The sequence below is a fragment of the Rhinolophus hipposideros genome, assembly GCF_964194185.1.
Source record: "Rhinolophus hipposideros genome assembly, chromosome: 8".
Lineage (NCBI taxonomy): Eukaryota > Metazoa > Chordata > Mammalia > Chiroptera > Rhinolophidae > Rhinolophus > Rhinolophus hipposideros.
The window spans coordinates 10136620-10158804 of record NC_138054.1 but is presented as its reverse complement, the minus strand read 5'-3'; positions in this window follow the sequence as shown (position 1 = coordinate 10158804).

Here is a 22185-nt window from a genome sequence, read left to right as displayed (position 1 = left end):
AACAGAAACTATCAAAAATGAATCACACTGAGAAAAAAGTCTGGCAAAAATAAACATAACATCAGTGACTTGCAGGAGGATAGCCTAACTTCATGTCATTGGAATCTCATTAAGAAGGAACAGGAAAGGTAGGGTACAGGCAATATTGAAGAAATAAAATTCTCCAAATTTTATGAAACTATTAATCTATATATTAAAGAAGTGGAAAGAACTCAGAAAAAAAAAAAGATCCTAAGGAAAAAAACACACAAAAAACATCATCATCAAATTTTGAAAACCAATCTTAAAGAGCAAACCACCCATTACATAGAACAAAAATTAGAATGACATCAGACTTCTCATCAGACACTATACAAAGATAAAACAATGGAACAACATCTTTATAGTACTGATAGAAAAAAACAAAAACATTTGTTTACACAGAAGTCGATACTTAGAGAAAATAATTTAAAAAATAAAGATGAAATAAAGAATTATTGATACACACAAGAATTTAAAATTAACCAGTAGCAAACCTATACTACAATGAATGTTAAAGAAAATTCTTACAGGAAAAGGAAAATTATTCAAGTGGAAATTGGGATTGAAATAAAGAAATAAAGAATGCATAAAATTGCGGATATTTGAATAAACATATATTTCTCAATGTTTACTATCTTTATAAGGTAACTTTTGATTATTTAAAGCAAAAACAAAGAACGTATTAAGGTTTATAGTATATGTAGATTTAAAATATGTGAAAATAATAACACAAATAACAAAACAAGAGCAGCATAGGAGTATCCTGTTACATGTTTTTGCACGATATGTAAAGTGGTATAATATTACTTAAAAGTAGATTGTGATAAGTTAAAGATGCATGTTGAAATCCCAAAGCAAGCACAACAACATATAAAAGGTATTGGCATTTATTCAATAACTGATATAAAATGATTTATAAAATAAAACTCAATTATTTGAAAATAAGTCAGTAAAAAACTAATCAAGGAGCAAAGAACAGATAGAACAAACATTAAAAATAGCAAATGCTAGATTTAAATACAGTCAGATTAATTATTGAATTAAATGTAAATGGCCTAAAGATTACTGTTAAAAAGCAAAGATTATCAAATGAACAAAGATATACAACCCAATTCTAAGCAACTACTTAACTAAAAGCAACATACTTTAAATACAAGATACAGCTTAGTTTAAAATGAAACTATGGGAAAATGTATGTGTACTATACAAACACAAGCCAAAGAAACTGTAGTGGCTATAATAAGATCCAATAAAATATTTTTACTCCATTCTTAAAAAACAACTTAGAAAAAACTTTTTAGAATAAAACCGTTTTATCAATTCAAAAATATTATCTTAAGCTTTTTAGGAAAATTAGCCTGGATTTTTCCCTTCCTCAGTGGAAACCTTCCATTTGAGATTCTACACATTTCAATTCATTCTTTCAATGACCTGCATCAGTTCCTAGTTTTAAGTCAGGCATTTAGACAATAATGAGGGTGATTTTGACTTAGCACATATAGAGTACAATTGTTAGTTGGTTGCCCTATACGAGTGGCCTGAAATTGGGACTTACTACCAGGAAATGATGAAGTCACTGGGGGACATCTGTCCCTACTTTCTATCAGCAAAACACTTGGTCATAGAAATATACAAATACATGCACATTAATATCTATAAGTTGATAAAATGTCACTTCAAAGTCATTATCTAAAATAATCACGTGGACCCACAAGTAATTTTTCAAAATTGTGTTCAAGAGATTGTAAAGCTGTTCAAACAAAGCCCTCTGTAAAAGGTGAGGTTTATATCTGTTTTGTTTTTTTTTAACTTTCAAAGACGAAATCAAAATGAAAAGGAAAAAGGGAATTATAAACCCCATCCTGCAGACAGACAGATGCAGAAATGAGGTTATTATCTCAAGTACTGGGTGGTTTTTAGCCAACAACAGACGCACCAGTATGGGATCTTGCAGAACAGGCATACATGTCATCACTGTTAAGTAAAGTAATTACAAATTTGGCACCAGCAAAAGCTTTTTATTTGCCAAAATGTAGTGGTTTAAGTAGCAAATGATTATCACCACTTTGAGTAGGTCTGATCATCCATCAGTTATTAATTCTCTTGGCACACATTGCATAACATGGCTGTTTCTGGGTAAATGAGCCAGCATGGCTCTAGTTAAATGAAACTCACTTCGGCAGTCTGATCATTCCTCAAAACTGCAATTTGACTGTGAGATGCAATGACTTATATGAGCATTCTTGGTGACTGTCATGTTTAAATATGTTTCTGGGGAGAATGTTTCTATCTTTAGTAATTAAAAGGTTGGGGTTATTTTCAGAAGTCATGTTATAGACGTAGAAAAATAATTACCCATGGCATTATAATTTCTTCTTTATTGGTGTCTTGCCTGGTTATGTTTTCAATGTTCATGTACACAGAATTTCTTACATCATTCAAACTCTTTCACGTCGTTTATATTATACTAGTGAAATTCTTAAAATACACAAGCACGAAGATTTTGCTTCAGATGAGGTTCTTTTGGCTATATTAACTAAAACCAAAATGATATAGCATTTGTCATTATTTAAATTATAACTTATGTAATTTATTTAATGATTGTTTTGATTACTTCTTTATTTCTTTGTCTCCTTTACTGGAGTGTAAGCTCCATGAGGGCAGGAGCTTTACTGGTCTGTTCATCAGTATATTGCTAGTCCAGAGAACAGTGCCTGTATCATAATAACTTTCAATAAATATTATTTAAATAAATAAATAAGAGCTTTCTAGATGTTCCACGGCATAATGGTTTATGATTTTATAATCTATTTTCTGAAAACGAAGAAAAACAGCTTATTTAGTATCCCTGAAAAATAAAAAAAATTGCTTTTCTTCTTTTATAATAATAAGTAAATATGTCAATATATGTTGTTTATATTTTAAGTTTGTTTTTATTTTTGTTTCTTTTGTTTTTTTTGTATGTTTATGACTATATGGCTATTCAGTCAGTTTGTATGAAGTCCTTCTGATTTTACTCAGATAAATTTTGTTGTTGAATGGTTTGCACAAGTAAAGCAGTTTTTACAAATTTATTTAATTATATACGTTCCCAAAAAACTGCATTTTATTACTATGGTAATAATTAGGAGCTACAAATTATCTGTTCTGTTCATAAACCATCCAAACATTGCTTAATGAAGTTTCTCCTCATTGAAGACAATGAAGCTCAGGAATTAGTGAGAACTTCAACAGAGATAGCAAGCATAAAAAGGACATAGAACCCATAAAAAAGAATGAGTCAGAAATGAAGAATACAAAACCTGAACTGAAGAATGCACTGGAGAAACCACTAGCAGATAAGATGAAGTGAAAGTTCAAATCAGTGATTTGGAAGACATAATAGCAGTAAACATCCAATCAAAACAGCAAAAAGAATAAATAATGAAAAAAAACGTGGACAGTTTTATAGGACCTCTGAGACATCAAGTGTACCAACATTTGCATCATAAGAGTACGAGGACATGAGAGAGGTTAAGGGATTGAGAACCTATTGAAGACACAATGATGGAAAACTTTCCTAAAATGGCAAAGAAATAGACATACCAATCCAGAAAGTGCAGAGAGCCTCAAACAAAATGAAACCAAAAAAGCCAACACCTAGACACATCATAATTAAAATGCCAACATTAAAGACAAAGAGAGACTCTTAAAAGCAGCAAGAAAAACGTAGCTAGTTACTTACAAGGGAGCTTCCATAACATCATCATCAGATTTCTCCACAGAAAATGTGCAAGCCAAAAAGGAATGGCAGGAAATATTAAAACTAATGAAAAGCAAGGACCTACAACCAAGGCTACTCTACCTAACAAGGCTATCATTTCAAATTGAAGGAGAGAGAAAAAAACTACCCAGACAAGAAAAAGCTTAAAAAGTTCATCACCACCAAACCACTATTAGAAGAAATGTTAAAGGGACTTATTTAAGAAGGGGGAAAATTATATAACTATCAATAATAAAATTACAATAACTATGCATCTATCAATAATTATTTAAATGTAAATGGATTAAATGTTCTAATCATAGGGTGATTGAATGAATAAAATAAACAAAATCCACACCTGTCGTCCACAAGAGACCAAACTCGGATTGAGACACACGTAGACTGAAAGGAAAGGGATGAAAAAATTTCACACAAATGGAAACAAACAAACAAAACCCTGGGGTAACAATACTTAAATCAGAAAAAAATAAACATTGAAAAAAAGACTATAATGAAACAAAGAAGGAAATTACATAATGATAAAAAGATCAATCCAACAAGAGGACATAACCCTTGTAAACATTTATGTACATTTGATCATCTAATGTATTAAACAAATTTTGTATTAAATGTATTAAACAAATATTGACTAACATAAAGGAAGAGATTGACAGTAATGCAGTCATAATAGAGAATTTAGCATCCCATTGACAACATTGGACATTCTCTAGACAGTCTGACAATTAAGTTCACAAAATTGTTGCAACAGTGTTGCTAAACTTTTTTGATATCAGAGGAATTATTCATTATGAATTTGTACCAACTGGACAAACAGTTAACCAAGTTTACTATTTGGAAGTGCTGAAATGGCTGCATGAAAAAGTTAGATGACCTGAACTTTTCACCAACAATTCATGGTTTTTACATCACGACAATGCACCAGCTCACAAGGCACTGTCTGTGAAGGAGTTTTTAGCCAGTAAACAAATAACTGTATTGGAACACTCTCCCTACTCACCTGATCTGGCCCCCAATGACTTATTTCTTTACCTAAAGATAAAGGAAATATTGAAAGGAAGAGATTTTAATGACATTCAGGACATCAAGGGTAATACGATAGCTCTGATGGCCATTCCAGAAAAGAGTTCCAAAATTGCTCTGAATTGTAGATTAGGTGCTGACATCCATGCACAGCTTCCCAAGGGGAGTACTTTGAAGTTGACTGTAATGATATTCAGCAATGAGGTATGTAGCACATTTTCTAGGATGAAATCGTGAGCTTAATTGTCTGACCTTAATTGTCTGAACGTAATTGTCTTCCAGATAGAAAATCAACAAGGAAACAGCGGCGACACACTAGACCAGATGGATTTGACATTTTTAGAGGATTTCACCCTAAAGTAGAAGAATATACATTCTTTTCAAGCGCACATGGAACGTTTTCCAAAACAGATCACATGATAGACCACAAAATAAGTTCAAATTTAAATTCATTTAATGAAGGGCACAAAGAGCACTATTTCATCTTTTCTTACGGCAGAATAATATTCCATTGTGTATGTATACCACAACTTCTTTATCCATTCATCTACAGAAGGACACGTTGGTTGTTTCCATGTCTTAGCCACTATAAATAAAGCTGCAATAAACATTAAAGCACATATATGTTTATGGATAAATGTTTTCAGATTTTTGGGGTAGATACCCAGGAGAGGGGTCATTTTTGAAGAATATTTTCAATGTGATAGAAGTCTTGTTAGACATTTTTTCCTCCTTTTACTTTAAAGGTATTATTCCATTGTCTTCTGGCTTATATTTTGTTGGTTGAAAAGTCAATTTTAAGTCTTTATTTTTGCTCCTTTGACATCATCAGATAATTTAAGAAAATAAAAATCCATAGCTAATATTATGTGGAAAAATTTTAGAGCCTCTGAATGATTGTTTACTTTCTTCAAATGGGATTAATTTTTCTTAGCAAGCAGTTATTCTAGGAGCATGTCATATTGATCCAATAAAGAATTGACATGAACTGAGGCTGGCTTTAATTATTTTTGAAGGCTGATCTTTATGTGGCTTGCCTTTATTCTTAAGGTATAACCCTCAGGAGTTCTAATTAAAATGTAGGGTGTTTACAAACATCCTCCTTGTTCAATGCTGAATTGAATTTCTTAGACACCCAGTAGCTGCTGTAATGCACTGAATTTGAAATGCTCAAAACCAGGAATCACTGAATGAACTGAGGAGAAAACTTGGCAGAGAATTTTGATACTCCCTTAATCATTCTTCTTCCCGCTAAATCTTGACCTTTCAACTCCTGTCGGCCTTCTTTGCCTTTTGTTGCCATAAAACTGCTAGCTTTAGCGTTGTTTTCAGTAGGATATTTGCTCTAATACAAGCTATTCCATTGCAGCCAGAAGGCAGTCTCCATTTGTTTTCTTATTAGATTTTATTAATCACTGGTTGATTATTTTGATTTTATTTTTATTATGTGCAACCACTTTTGTGTAGAGAGATAACATTTTATGTTACTGGCTTTGCTAATGTCTTTTTCTTGACTTCTCTAGCTTTTGAAGTGTTTCTCTGCTTACCTATCAGAGTGTATTGCTCTGAGCTGTGGTTGATGCCCCTACTTGTGTATATCTTTCCTCATGAGTTCCCCTACTGTTATCTCAAAAGCATGATATTTCCCTTATTTTCTCTTGCCTTTCCTGCCTCTGTATATTTTTTCTAGAAAGCTATCTCTAGCCCTAAAAATGTATTCAAGAAACAGTATGGCAAGGGTAGACTGGGGTGGAATAAGAGATGGGCAATGATTATTTCGCTTCTAATTATTTGCAGCTATAAATGTTTTAGACAGAGATGAAAATGTACAGTGAGTAAAGAGGACTAGTTCTCACTTTTATGGAGATCAAACTATATCTCTCACCCAAGCAAACCTACATAACATACCATATAGCTGAGCATATTGTAAATTATAGTTAGCAGTGTCAGGCCACCATGTAAGTCATGAAGAAATACTGGTGTAGAAAACTGTGTTAAAACAACCTGTTCACATACATGAGACAAACAATTTTCTCACTTTTTTCCCATATATGAGACCAACTCATATATTCTCATCTTTATATGCAAACATTTCTTTTCAGATGTTTACATGTTTAAAGTCCTATATCCTATGTTTCCTGTCCTTAGAAAGTTTTTTCTTACTCCTACGTCCCTGAAAGTGATATAAATCATCAACTTGTTTGAATAATAAACAAATAAAATGGTATATAAATTTTCATTCCCTTCCTAGAAACTTGAATCTTATTACTCTGAATGCAGAGGTATAATCTAATATTATCAATACATACTGAGCAACCTCAGCTTTCTCAATCGGTTTGCATTTGTAATGTAATATTTCTTCAGAATTATTCTTTTAAACAGTCAAACTTATCTGTATCAGCATGCAGTGATGTGCAGATCTATTTTTTAAGGGTAATGAAATGTTGGATGAGTCTCTGCTAAGATTTCTGAGCTCAGTAATGCATTTATTTCTTCTACCTCTTTAAGAGACTATGGCATGTAACAAACTAGTTTCTATATTATTATACTCTTATAAGTGATAAAAACTAAAGATTAGCATTTGAAATATATCAGATGGCTACTAATCATAAATATTTAAAGCAACATTTTCCTACAAAACAAGAACAAAAAGGAATTCATAATTAACATAACTGAGCTGATGCAATGCATTAGTAGTCTGAATATAGCAATAGGAAATTATAGTCCACTCTTTCCACTTCTGTCATTTTTCCTTTGCAGTGTTGTGATTGACATATGAATAAGACCTCAGAATCACTAAGTGCAAGTGTTCTAAATTTACATGTAAGAAAACATTGAGACAAGGTATTTGGATATTGCATAGCTAAGTACATTTGAAAAATAGAATTTTTATAAGAAGTGGTATACCTAGCTGCTAAAAGATAGAGTGGTAGACATGACGAGAGCTCAGTTGGATTTAACAGAATGTATCTGGACCCCTTCCTCTTAAGGGTATGGATGGTTGTATGGCAGGACCCACTGGGCTTCCCTATAGAGAACACACAATTTATCCTTGAGGGATTTCTTGAAATGATCCTTAGCTCTATGAAGACAGTCAGTCAGGACACGTGCTTGTAATTTGCAGTAGTCTCCACTGAAATGCCTTTTGTTGTTGTTGTTTGGTTGTTGATTTTTAAGGTCTACAATGTGATTATTTAATATATTTGTACATTGTGATATGATCACCACAATCGAGTTTATTAACAAATCCGGAAACGATATCAGAAACATGGTGGTGTGAGGGATATCCCTTGATTTCTTCTTTTGGAGTTGCAACAAGTTGAACAGCTATAAATCAACAAAGGACTCCCTGAGCAACACAAAAACATGTTTGAGAGACCCACACATCGAAACATATGAAGGTGGGTAAATTGGGGTGAACCGGTGAGGAAGGAAGGGAGAAGTGCAGAAATGGGGGCTGCTGAAATAGCCTAGAGCTCACTGCCATGGACACAGCTCAGAGATCACTGCCATGGACACAGATCAGAGCTCACTACGGTCCTGGGAGAGGGGAGGATTCAGGCTGCAGGTGCATTCTCTGTGGTTCAAAGCATTCCTTCCTGAGTGATCAGCATATGATACAGGTGAACCCAAAAATTGGGGCAGAGACCTCAAGGCAAAGACCAAATACAGAAGTGTGACAGCTGTGGTCTAGCAGCTCTGACTTCCAGAAAGAAAACAAAGCCATAGAGCCTGGTCACCTTCTCCACTCTTCCAGAGCCAGCAGTGGGCCCAGAAGAAACTGTAGCAGTGAGTGTTGAGTGAAAGAACAGAATATCTACAGCCTTGAGAAGTAGAGAGACAGTTCCTGAGTGGCAGACATACACAGTAGCTAATTCCAGTGACAAGCGTGGAGATATAATGGTGAGACAGTTGTGGTCATGTGGTAACCATTACTCAGAGGAAAACAAAGCCACAAACACACCAGCAGCCTCTTCCAGCCTATTCCATCCCCACCTTTCATGGCTGATCCCAGCAGGAGCACCTGGGACTGCTCATGCAGTACAGCTCTGCCTCTGGCTGCAGGGGTAGCACTGGGATTTCAGGGGCTCAGAATCCCAAAGCCCACCACACTCTCCCACAGGGGTGGTGCCCTGAGACTGAGGCAACCTGATCACAGAGGAGATGCCCACCTCCCCAGGGAATCTTCCACCTCTAGAAGCCAGAACAGAGCAAGAGAAAATAAAATGTTCCAGTGCCACCTACTGGAAAACAAAAGAAAGACCTCTTTGTATCAATCTGCTGCAGAATTTATTCCTATAGATGTCTAGGAAGAGAAATCATTCATCAATTTCCATAAACAACCAAGGTAACAAGTCAGCTCAGAAACAAACAAAAAAAATCTCCAGAAAATAAATATAAAGATGTGGAAATATGTGACTTAAAAGACAGAGAATTCAAGATTGCAGTTCTGAAAAATCTCAACGAAATGCAAGAAAACTCATGCAGTGTGATGAACTCAGAAATGAAATCAATGAACAAAATTAATAATTTACCAAAGAGATTAAATTTTTTTAAAAAAGGAACCAAATAGAAATTTTGGAGATGAAGAACTCAATAAAAGAGATGAAGAATGAAACAATAAGCTTAGGAAATACAGCTGACCAGGTGGAGGAAAGAATTGGTGATATCAAAGATAGAAATCTGGAAATAACGCAGATAGAAGAAGAGAGAGCTTGAGAGTAAAAGAAGTGAAAGAACTCTGCAAGAACTATCTGACTCCATCAGAAGAGCAACATAAGAATAATGGGTATCAAATCCAAAAACCAAACAGAATACCTAATTATGTCAATCCTAAGAGGACTTCTCCAAGGCATATTATATTGAAGCTGTCACAAAATAATGACAAAGAAAGAATTCTCAAGACAGCCAGGGAAATGAAAATAGGAAAATCTATTAGATTATCACCAGAATTTTCAGCAGAAACTGCAAGGTAGGAGGGAGTAGAATCAAATATTCAAACTATTGAAAGAGAGAAATTACCAGGCAAGAATAATATATCCAGTAAAGTTATCCTTTAGATATGAAAGAGTAATACGGATCTTTCCAGAGATACAGAAGCTGAAGGAATTTCTCACCACAAGGCCTTCATTACAGGGAATACTGAAGCAGGTTATTCTACCTGAAACAAAATGGGAAAAGAACACAAAACAATGACAAAAATGACTACCAAACAGACAAAAGCAGGAAATGGCAACCCCTACTCAGAAAAGGGCACTGTACACTTACATATAACATAAAGGTTAAAGGAGATAAAAACATAAAGAAGAAGAAAAAGAAGACAACTTACTACTGCAACTCAGAAATAAACTCACAGAATAAATAGGGATAAGTAGTGACAACCAAACATAAAAAGGGAGGGATTAAAGGTCTGAATTTGCAAAGGAGAATGGAAATAAGATGCATGCTGAAGAAAGAGGACTATTGTATATATGAAGCTATTTTTACATAATCTTAATGTATCAAAAAAAAAATCCAGTACCGAGACACATAACACAAAAAAGGAGGAAACAGAGGGATAAAATTGCAGAATACTAGCAAACTAATATAACAGACAGTAACACAAAGACAAAGAAACAATGGAGAAACCAAGCTACCAGAAAACAAAAAGATAAAATGGCTATAAGAAATCCTCATGTATCAATAATCACCCTAAATGTAAATGGACTGAACTTACCAATTAAAAGGCACAGAGTAGCAGATTGGATCAAAAAACAAAACCCAACCATAAGCTGCCTTCAAGAGACTCATCTCAGCTGAAAGACCAAATATAGACTCAAAGTGAAAAGAATGTAAAAAATACTCCAAGCAAATGTCATACATAGAAAATTGGGTGTAGTCAAACTTACATCAGATGAAACAGACTTCAGGATAAAAAAGGTAACAAAAGACAAAGATAAACATCATAATGATGAAGCAGACAATACAACAAGAAGACATAAAACTTATCAATATATGTATTCACAATTAGGTAGCACCAAAATATGTAAGGTAACTACTAATACAATTAAAGGGAGAAACTGACAAAAACCCAATTGCAGTAGAGGATCTCAATACCCCATAAACATCTATAGATAGATCATCAGCCTTCAATGACACTTAAGAACAAATGTGTATAATCAACATTTACAGATCCTTTCATCCTAGAACACTAGACTATACGTTATTTTCTAGTGCACATGGAACATTCTCAAGGATAAACCATACGTTGGGACATAAAACTAGCCTCAACAAATTTAAGAAGATTGATATGATAATGAGCATATTTTCCAACCACCATGCTTTTAAATTGGAGATCAGCTAAAAAAAAAAAAAAAGTGGGAAAAACCACAAATATGAGATTAAGCAATACGCTACTAAAGAATGACTGGGTCAAAGAAGAAATAAAAGCAGAGATAAAAAATACATAGAAACAAAGGAGAATAAAAATACAACATACCAAAACTTTTGGGATGCAGCCAAAGTGGTAATAAAAGCAAGTTTATATAATTACAGGCCTATCTCAAAAAATAAGAAAAATCCCCAATAAACAACCTAATATTACATCTTAAAGAACTAGAAAAGAAGAACAAATAAAACCCAAAGTCAGCAGAAGGAAAGAAATAATAAAAATTAGAGCAGCATTAAATGAAACAGAGAACAAAAAAGCAATGGAAAAAATTAATGCAACAAACAGTTGGTTCTTGGAAAAGATTAATAAAATTGACAACCCCCTGGCTAGATTCAATAAGGAAAAAAGAGAAAAGACATGAATAAACAAAATTAAAATTGAAAGAGAATTTATTATAGATACCACTGAAATACAAAGGATCATTCAAGAATACTATGAAAGATTATGACACCTAATTCAATAACGTAGAAGAAATGGACAAGTTTTTAGAAATATATAATCTTCCAAGACTGAATGATGAAGAACTGGAAAATCTAAATAGACTGATAAACTATAATGAAATGGAAACCATCATCAAAAACCTCCCCAAAAGCAGAAGTCTAGGAACAAATTGCTTCACTAGTAAATTCTACCAACATTCAAAGATGAATTTGAGTTAATACCTGTCCTCAAATTCTTCAAAAAAAAAAAAAAAAAATAACACACACACAAAAAAAGAAGAAGTAGAGGCAAAATTTCCTAACTCATTTTATAAGGCCATCATTAACCTGATACCAAAACCTGGTAAGGATAACACAAAAAGGAAACTACAGACAGATATCTCTGATGAATATAGATGCAAAAATCCTAAACAAAATGCTAGCAAATTGAATAAAACAAGCATTAAATAGATTATAGATTATGATCCAGTGGGGTTTATTCCAGAGCCGCAAGGATAATCCAACATATGCAAACTGATTAACGTGATACACCACATAAACAAAATAAAGGATAAAAATCACATGATTATATCAATAGATGCAGAAAAGCATTTGACAAGATACCGCATCCATTTATTATTAAAACACTTAATAAAATGGGTATGGAAAGAAAGTACCTCAACAGAATAAAGACCATATATTAAAAATCCTCAGCTAATATCATACTTAATGATGAAAAACTGAAAACTTTTCTCTATAATCAGGAAGAAGACAAGGTTTCCCCCTATTATCATTGTTATTTAACATAGTATTGGAAGTCTTAGCCAGAGCAATCAGACAAGAGAAAGAAGCAAAAGATATTCAGATTTAGAATGAAGAAGTAAAATTGTCACTTTTTGCACATGACATGATTATATAGAAAACCCTAAAGACTCCACCAAAACCTATTAGAAACAATAAACAAATACAATAATGTTGCAGGATATAAAAATCAATGTATAAAAATCCATTGCATTTGTATATACTAACAACGAAATCTCAGAAAAAGAAATCATTGTGTAATTGTAAAAAAAAGAATAAAATACCTAGAAATAAACTTAGCAAAGACTACAAAGGACCTATACACTAAAACTATAAGATATTATTAAAACAATTGAAGAAAACATGAAGAAATTGAAAGATATTTCATGTTGATGGATTGGAAAAATCAACATAGTTAAAATGGCCATATTACCAGAAGCTATATATAGATTTAATGCAATCCCCATCAAAATACTAATGGCATTTTAAAAAGAAATACAACAAAAAATTATCACAAGTGTATGGAATCACAAAAGACCCCAAATAGCCAAACCAATCCTAAGGGGGGTAGGGGGGATGTCAGGAGGTATCACACTCCCTTACTTCAAATTATACTACAAAGTGACAATAATCAAAACAGCATGGTATTGGCAGAAAAATAAACAAATAGATCAATAGAATAGAATAGAATTGAGAACCCAGAAATAAACCCACATGTATATGGGCAGATAATTTTCTACAAAGGAGCCAAAGCCATACAATGGAGAAAAGAAAACCTCTTTAATAAATAGTGCAGGAAAAATTGGAAAGCCATGTGCAAAAGAAAGAAGCTAGACTGCTATCTGACACCATACAGCAAAATTAATTCAAAATGGATCAAAGACCTAAATGTAAGACATGAAACAATAAAATGCATGAAAGAAAGCATAGGTATTTAAACTCATGAACCTTTGGCTTAGAGAGGATTTTATGAATTTGACCTCCAAGGCAAGAGAAGTAAAAGTAAAAAAGTAAAAAAAAAAAAAAAAAACAAAAACAAATGAATGGGACTATATCAAACTGAAATCTTCTGCATAGCAAAACAAACTATCAACAAAACAGAGTGAACTAATGGAATGGGAGACAATATTTGCAACAACACCTTCAATAAGGAACTGATATCCAAAATACATTAAAAAAAAAAAAAAAACCTCATACAATTCAACAACAGAAAACAAACAACCCAATTGAAAAATGGGCAGAGGACCTGAACAGACACATAACCCTAGGAAACATACAAATGATCAACAGATATATAACTATATATAACATCTTCACTAGCTACTAGGGAAATGAAAATCAAAACCACAGTGAGATATCACCTCACACCTGTTAGAACGGCTATTATCAACACCTCATGTGTTGGAGAGGTTGTGGAAAGAAAGAAACCCTCATACACTGCTGGTGGGAATGTAAATTGGCACAGTCACTATGGAAAACAGTATGGATGTTCCTCAAAAAGTTAAGAATAGAATTACCATATGACCCAGCAATCTCTCTCCTGGGTATCTACCCCAAAAATCTGAAAACATTTATCCATAAAGATATAGGCACCCCTATGTTCATCGCAGCATTATTCATGGTGGCTAAGACACGGAAACAACTAAAGTGTCATTTGATAGATGATTGGATAAGAAGACTTGGTACATACATACAATGGAATATTACTCACCCATAAGAAAAAATAAAATCCTGCCATTTGTGACAACATGGATGGATCTTGAGGTTATCAAGCTAAGAGAAATAAATCAGAAAAAGTCAAGAACCATATGGTTTCACTCATATGTAGGATATAAAACTGACACCAACAAATGAACAGACAAATAAACAAAAACTCATAAACACAGACAACAGTTTATTGGTTACCAGAAGGTAAAGGGGGAGGGAGAGAGGTAGAAAAGGGTAAAAGGGGTCATATACAGTTATGGAAGGATAATTGACTGGGTACTGCACAAACAATGTAATATATAGATGGTGTTATGTAATTGTACACTTGAAACCTATGTAATTTTACTAACCAATGTCACCTCAATAAATTTAATAAAAATTTTAAAAAATTCCATCACCTCACATAATTACCATTGTGAGGAGGGGTGATTGTGACCACACTTCAGATCTACTTTCTTAGCAACTTTCAAGAATACAATATAGTATTATTAAATACAGTTACCATCTTTTACATTAGATCTCCAGAATTTATTCTTCTTAAAATTGAAAGTTTGTGCCTTTGGACCAAACTCTTCCCCATTTTTCCCACCCACCAGCTCCTGGAAACCAAAATCTACCCTCTGCTCTGTGAGTTCAACTTTATTAGGTTCCATTTATAGTCAGATCATTCAATATTTGCTTTGTGTGTGGCTTTTTTCATTTAGCATAATGTCCCACAGTTTAATTCATGTTTTCGCAAATTCAGCCATGATAAAGAAGGAAATCTATATGTATGTTCTTTATCTATTCATCCCTTAATGGACATTTAGGTTTTGTCCATAATTTAGTTATAGTAAATAATGCTACAATAAACATCGGGGTGCAGATATCTCTTTGAGATACTGATTTCATTTCCTTTGGATATACCCAGAAGTGGGATTGCTGGATCATATGGTAGTTCTATTTTTAATTTCTTGAAGAACTTCCATACTGGCTTCTATACATTCCCACCATCAGTGTACAAGAGTTCCCTTTTGTCTACATATTCACTAAAACTTATTATCTCTTATCTTTTTGATAACGTCCATTCTAACAGATGTGGGGTAATATCTCATCGTGCTTTTGATTTGCATTTCTCTGACAATTAGTGATATTTTGCACATTTTCATGTAACTGTTGAGCCTTGTATGTCTTTGGAAAATGTATATTCAGAACCTTTGACTTTCTGTTGTTGTTTCTAATATACAAGTTTCTGTGTATTTTAACCCCTTATTGGATATAGGAATTGCAAATATTTTCTCCCATTCCATAGGTTGTCTTTTCATCTTGTTGATGGTTTCTTTTGCTGTACAGAGCTTTTTAGTTTTAGGTAGTCCAACTTTTTAAAAAAGATTTTATTGGGGAAGCAGAACAGGACTTTATTGGGGAACAGTGTGTATTTCCAAGACTTTATTGGGGAAGAGTGTGTTTTTCCCAGTACCCATCAGCTCCAAGTCAAGTTGTTGTCCTTTTAATCTTAGTTGTGGAGGGCACATCTCAGCTCCAAGTCTAATTGCCATTGTTCAGTCTTAGTTACAGGGGGCACAGCCCACCATTCCTCGTGGTTGGGAGCACGCGCTCCAACCAACTGAGCCATCCGGCTGCCTCTTGTTGGCTCAGTGGCAGCTCAACTCAAGGTGCCATGTTCAATCTTAGTTGCAGGGGGCACAGCCCACAATCCCTTGCAGGAATCAAACCGGCAACCTTGTGGTTGAGAGCATGCACCCCAACCAACTGAACCATCCGGCTACCAGGGAGCTCAGTGGAAGTTCAGCGGCAGCTCATTTTCCTCATTCTAATTGCAGAAGGTGCAGCTCACTGACTGACCCATGTGGGTATTGAACCAGCAAACCTGTCGCCCAAGCACACTCTAATCAACTGAGTCAATCATCCACCCCGGAGGTAGTCCCGCTTTTTAATGTTTTTAATGTGTTGTCTTTGCTTTTAGTGCCAGATCCCAAACATCATTTCCAAGAGCAATGCCAAGGGACTTTTTTTCTGTTTTCTTCTAAGAGTTTTATTGTTTCAGGTCTTACATTTCAGCCTTTAATCTTTTTCAAGTTAATTTCTGTGTATGGTCTAAGGTAAGGGTCCAATTTCACTCTTTTGCATGTGGATATCTAGTTTTCCCAAAAGCATTTACTGAAGAGAGTATCCTGTCCCCATTGTTTATTCTTGGTGTCCTTATGAAAGTTTAGTTGACTGTGTATATGTGGGTTTCTTTCTGGGCTCTCTATTCTGTTCCATTGGTTCACATATCTGTTTTTATGGCTGTACCATACTGTTTTGTTCACTAGAGGTTAGTAATATAGTTTGAAATCAGGAAATGTGATGTTTCCAGTTTTGTTCTTCTTTGTGAAGATTGCTTTGGCCTCTGGTAACCACTAAACGATTGTCTGTGTCTGTTTTTTCAATTAATTAATTTTTTTTCAATTAACTAATTAATTAATTAATTAATTTTTTATCTCAGTTGCTTGTCTTTTTCTTTTATTGTTTTTTGGTTTAAGGGGGGAGGAGGTGGTAGACGAGGGTAAAGGGGATTAAATATATGGTGATGGAAGGAGAAATGACTCTGGGTGGAGAACACACGATGCGATTTATAGAGGATGTAATACAGAATTGTATACCTGAAATTTATGTAACTTTACTAACAATCATACCCCAATAAACTTTAACTAAAAAAAAAAGAAAAAAAAGAGATTGCTTTGGCTATTTGGGGTATTTTTTCAGTTACATAGTAATGTTATTAGTTTTTTCTATTTCTGTAAAAAATGCCATTGAGATTTTTTATAGGGATTTTATTGAATCTGTAGATCATTTTGTGTAGTATGGATATTTTGACAGTATTAATTATTTCAACACATGAACATGGGTTATTTCCCCATTGATTTTTGTCTTCTTCAATTTCTTTCATCAATGTCTTACAGTTTTCAGTGTACTAATAGGACTTTTGAATTACTTCCATTTGATTTTTATTTTATTTTTAAACTAGATTCTTCCATTCAATATTATTTGAATAAATGTCCTTATTTTCTTTTTGTTAAGTTCTATTAACTAATTACATTTATATATTTATTTCTAATATTTATCTTCTTGACCTAATTTTCATATGTAGTAAGAAAAAGATAAAGGGGCACCTATAGATAATAATTATTTCTTTTACAAGGGATATGGAAAGTGTTTCATCTCTGCCATTTATGATGTCTGTTCCAGCCATACCCCCATGAATGTCAACTATTGAATTGAGGTGTTAGTGATAAGCCAAAAGTCTTTTTCTAGCTTCCCCTGACTCAGGATAGTAACAAGTCTGCCCTCATGTAATAGTATTTTAAAATTTACACTTTAAAATTTACACTTACTCTTTTAAAAATTACACTTGTCTGTTTCATAAAAAACAATTGCTTTAGGAAGAAATTTGAGATTAAAAGTTCCTGGATCTAGCCAAAAACATTCCCAGTGTAGACCAAGCTGTGCTAACAAATGAAGAAAATAGGGTAGAGGCACCATTGAGGGAGGGGCCTACTGCGTAATCATACAGATTTAGATTTAGCAAAAAAACACTTCTCAATTCTGCACTACAATTTCTTTTACAAAAAGGTCCAAAACATTTTTAAAATCTCTATAAATTATCCCATCTCTTATGTGAATGTTGTGTCATATTCCATCAATACAAACCCTCAGAGGAGTCTCTTTGTACTGTTTCCCAATCCTGAGGACTTAGTAATATATTCAACAGTTATGTTGGATTCAGAGCTATATACAGAGGATGTCAGAAATGTATGCACCTTTTAAGAAAGGAAAAAAACTGTATTAAAGTTGTGATACTCAATATATACCAATAACAAAGATTAACACAAGTCATGTGTATACATTTTTTTGGCATCCCGGGTATTTTTGCTTCCTTCTCTGTAAATACAAAAGAACTCATTGTAGCCAGCTAGGGTTTGACTAAAACCCCAAATTTCCTCAGAAAAGAAGTCTGTTCTTACTCTTAATGACAGTGATACTGAGGTCTCAGTCGATTTTGCAACATGTGTTTACTATCCACATCTGGCTCACTCCTTATAGAGTCCCTTTCCACCCAGGTCTATGCATAGCTGAGAAGAAAAAAGAGTCTTGACATCTTGACTCCTAGCCAATGCCTGTCCACCAAACCACATCGCTGCTCCTCAATCAGAAGCTTACTCCACTGAGTTACACTGCTTTATTCTAACGTTTTATTGCTGTCGTTTTCACTGTCATCCTCATTATGTTTTAGTAGTGGAAGAATCAGGACATCTAATTCACATCTCAGATCTTGAAACTAACCACTCTCAGTCTTCTCATTTGTAATGCATGTGCCTTAAAGTAGATAGTTCAGAAACAAAACAAAACAAAAATTATATGATAAAATATTCTTCCATCTCTCAGCTTCTGTTATTGATGTGTTCACATCTCCTTCATCATTTAATAAGGAAGATGCTGGGTGTCTCTAAAGAGCAAGAAAATACTTTATTTGCAAAGAAGTGAAATACATGGCCCCTGCCCTTTGGAAACTCATAATTATAGAAAACAAACCAGGTCATAAGCAAACTTGCATCTCTTAACAGCAGCATGTGCTTTAAACACTGGTCAAAAAAGTCTCTCATTCAAGATATAAAATATAAATGGCCAGTCATTTTGCAGAAGCAAAAATATGAAAACTTTTGGTTAGCTCAAAATTACACATTAATTGCAATTGGAGAGGGTTGGGTCTTTTAAGCCTTCTTCCCTTTTCTATTGGCACTTCCTAAAGTAATAAGATGACTGGGTCTTAAAATGCGGGTTTGCTGCAGGCAGCATCATGCATCAGACATTTTATGGCCCACCTATTTCCTGATCAAAGGAGAAGTTCCAAACCCATTTTCATCAACATTTGCAGATGCTCTCCCCCTCCAAATGTGATTTTAAGTATTCAGACACAGTAGTCTAGCTCTTCCTCTGGGTAGTCATCTCTTCTGGTGACAAGAATAGTTACACACTCCAATAGAAAGACCTTCCAAGGACCTTACATTTTAAAATAAAACTATTATTTGATATGTAGATACATATGGCCTTGAAACTTAGATGATCACCAATGAGAAGTGTGATGAAGCTTTCCTCTTGTTCACAGAGACCAAGGATGGGGAGGGAGACTTGGATATGGTTCCTGGGACAGTTTCAAGATAGAAGAGCCATTGACAACTGGAGGAAATATCTTAGTCTCAGTCATTATGCCACTAGGAGTGTTTGAAACTCAGCTGCACACAGTGGGAGATGAGAGCTCTCAGAAGAGGCAGATGGAGCAACGTGAGGAAACTCGGAAGCAGAAGATTCAACTCTCCTTGGAGCCTTCCTCTTCCCTGCTTTGTCACACAGCCCAGGAGATTCTGAGTTTGCCTGTTCTTTTGCACAGTTAAAAGCATAACGTTATTGCCAAGGGAGAACCCCAAGCCTTCCCCCAGATGCTACCTTCAACCTTGTCTTTCAAGCCACAGAAGCACCAAATCGGAGAGAAGTGGGTTTTGAATTCAATGTTGTCCAGTTAGCTGATGGAGCTTCAACTTTGTTGAAGGAAAAATCTATTTTCTTCTTTCTGTTGTGTATTTTCTGCTGGTTTAGAATAACATACACACTATTGCCAAGAATAAAGGGGAATTATATTTCCCACCATTTCTAATCTTCTTGAGTGGAACCAATTTATTTTGTGTTGAATGGGGGTGCTCATATGCCAAAAGGTAGCCCTGGGACTGGATTGAGATATGAAGGGAAATTGAAGCATAATAAAGCCCCATGCATGATGGTTTGCACCAGATCCATAATTGCTGCCTAAGATGTTCTTATATAGACAGGTGCAGGTAATTAAGCAACACATTGACAATTTTTCAGTCCCTTAGCCATTTCCAAGGGAGCTGGGATAATGCCATGCTCAACAGACAAACCTTACTAGATGGGATCAGGAATGAAGAACTTCCACTCCGCTGTCCTGTCTCATATGAAACAATTAAAATTTAACTTTGTTCTTTTAGCTGATGTAAATGTAATCATTGCCTCCAATGAGGCTGGTTACCTTCTGGAATATTGCTTACTGTAATACATGATATATTAAGTTAAAATTAAAGTTAGGATTATACAAATAATTAAGTATTCAAAATTTCAAAACTTCTTGGAACATGCGATTTGTTAATAAAAATATAATGAACTAATGAATTGACAAAATTCAATGTAAAAAGTGATGTTAAAAAATAGTAATACCCATCTATTGTATGCCTTAATTTAAGTCACCTAGCAATTCTTGAGATAAGTACTCTCTCTGTTTCATAGATAAGGAAGCTTAGAGAAATTAGGATATTTTCAAGACTCAATGCTACAAAGGGTGATATTTGGGTCTAGGTATGTTTCAATACACAGTTTTGGTTCTTATGGGTCACTAAATTGCACAATTGAGTAGCATTTATGATTAGAAAACATTTGGGAAGTCATAGTGAATCAATAGATGACTCCCAATCTACAATGGCATTTTTTTCAGTTTGTCATTAACAGTATTAGCTTGATGTTGAAGTTATAAAATGATATTGTTATAAGTATATTGATTAATTAAGGTGATAATAACACTTCTTCGCTAAAAAATAAAAATAAATTATCTTAGTACCTTGGGTCCTTCTGCATTCCTCTTGTAGGATTTGCCTGATGGGTATCTGTTATGGGCTGAATTGTGCCCCAATAATTCTTATGCTGAAGGCTTAACCCCCAGCACATCAGAGTGGCTGCACTGATGAGAGAGCCTTTAAAATAGGGCTATTAGGCTAGACCCAAATTCATTCAAACTGGTGCACTTATAAAAAAAGGAGATTAAAAAAAAAGAGATTAAGACACAGACAAGTACAGGAGAAAGACCATGGGCGGACACAGTGAAAAGATGGCTGTCTGCAAGCGCGAGAATGAGACCTAGGAAGAAACCAACCCCACCAGCACCTTGATCTTGGACTTCTAGCCTCCAGAATGTTCAGAAAATAAATTTCTATGGTTTAAGCTGCCTTATTTGTGGCACTTGCAAACTAATGCATTATTTTATGCCCATATCATGATATTCAAAAATATAAACTCTTACTGGAAAACTGGCCAGGATATAACTTAAGAGATAATAAATGAAACAGAATGATTATTTTTAAAGAGTTTTAAATATAAAAATGACCCAAATTGATATATCTTTAAATATTTTCCCACTTATACACACAAAAACAAATTCAGCTTTAGCCACTTCCAATATAGAGAGAACAACCAAGGACAGTAGATAATTATTTTGGACACATGACCGTAGGTCTTTTTCATTGTTGTGTCTTATTTGGCTCTATAAAGCCATGTACTATTAAAAGACTGGAGCACAAAACGGAATTAGTTGGAAAACAAGGGCTATAGTTTGCCTCTGCCAGCAACTTGTTATATGTCATTTGAGAAATTCAGTTAACCTTCCCAGGTCTCAGTTTCTCTACCTCCAAAGTGAGGGGGTGGAACTAGATGAAATGAACTGGGGTCCCTTCTCACATTAGTGTTTTATATCTATGACTGAACAAAGCAGTAATAGTAAAAAAAGAATTTCTGAAGAAAGAAAATATGGATATTATTCTTGGAAAATAAAATATAAACAACTTACTCAAGAACTCACTGTAAAGAAAAGAAATTCAATTGCTATGGTGACCAATTTGTCTCTTATTTCATAAAAATGAAGAATAAAAATGGCATTCAATGAGAAAAAAATAACACCATTTGGAGAAAAAAACAAAAGGCCTAACCTTAAAGGTATTAAACACTGAAATAGAATAGAAAGCAACACTAAAAGACTTTCTTCCTTGGATACCTTTTAAAGAAATATAATCACTTATTTATTTGTTTTGTTTTTTTAAATAAACATATTATGTACTTACTATATGCCAGACGTGTCAGGTACTAGGTATAAATTAGTGAGCAATGGCAAAAACAGATCCCTGTCGTCATCCTTATATAGAAGA